The 422-nt window shown below is 64.0% G+C and overlaps 1 protein-coding gene across 1 annotated transcript in view; it reads left to right on the top strand.

Moving 5' to 3' along the window:
• TTYH2 (tweety family member 2) overlaps positions 1–422 on the top strand; it is a 6,703-nt gene that overhangs the window by 266 nt on the left and 6,015 nt on the right. The window lies entirely within an intron of this gene.

Consider the following 422-nt stretch of genomic DNA (forward strand, 5'->3'; position numbering starts at 1 on the left):
GCCTCTGTAGCGGGGAGGGGGGGGGGGTGTGGTGCCCCTATAGGGGGGAGGTGATGGGAAGCAGTACCCCTATAGCAGGGGGATGGCATGGAGCAGCCCCTATAGCTGGGAGGAAAGGGGTGCAGTGCAGTGCCCCTATAGCAGGGAGGCAAGGGTGTGGTGCCACTATAGCGGGGAGGTGATGGGAGCAGTCCCCCTATAGCAGGGGTACTGCTACAGGGAGCAGCCCCTATAGCGGGGAGGTGGGGGGAGCGGTGCCCCTGTAGCAGGGAGGGGATGGGGTGTGGTGTCCCTATAGCGGGGAAGGGATGGGAGGCCATGCCCTATAGCTGAGAGGTAGGGGGGAGCAGTGCCCCTATAGCAGAGAGGCGATGCAGAGTGGTGGCCCTATAGTGGGGGCTCAGTTCCCCTATAGCAGGGAG

This window comes from Egretta garzetta, unplaced genomic scaffold (genome assembly GCF_000687185.1).
Source record: "Egretta garzetta isolate BGI_Z169 unplaced genomic scaffold, ASM68718v1 scaffold780, whole genome shotgun sequence".
Classification (NCBI taxonomy): domain Eukaryota; kingdom Metazoa; phylum Chordata; class Aves; order Pelecaniformes; family Ardeidae; genus Egretta; species Egretta garzetta.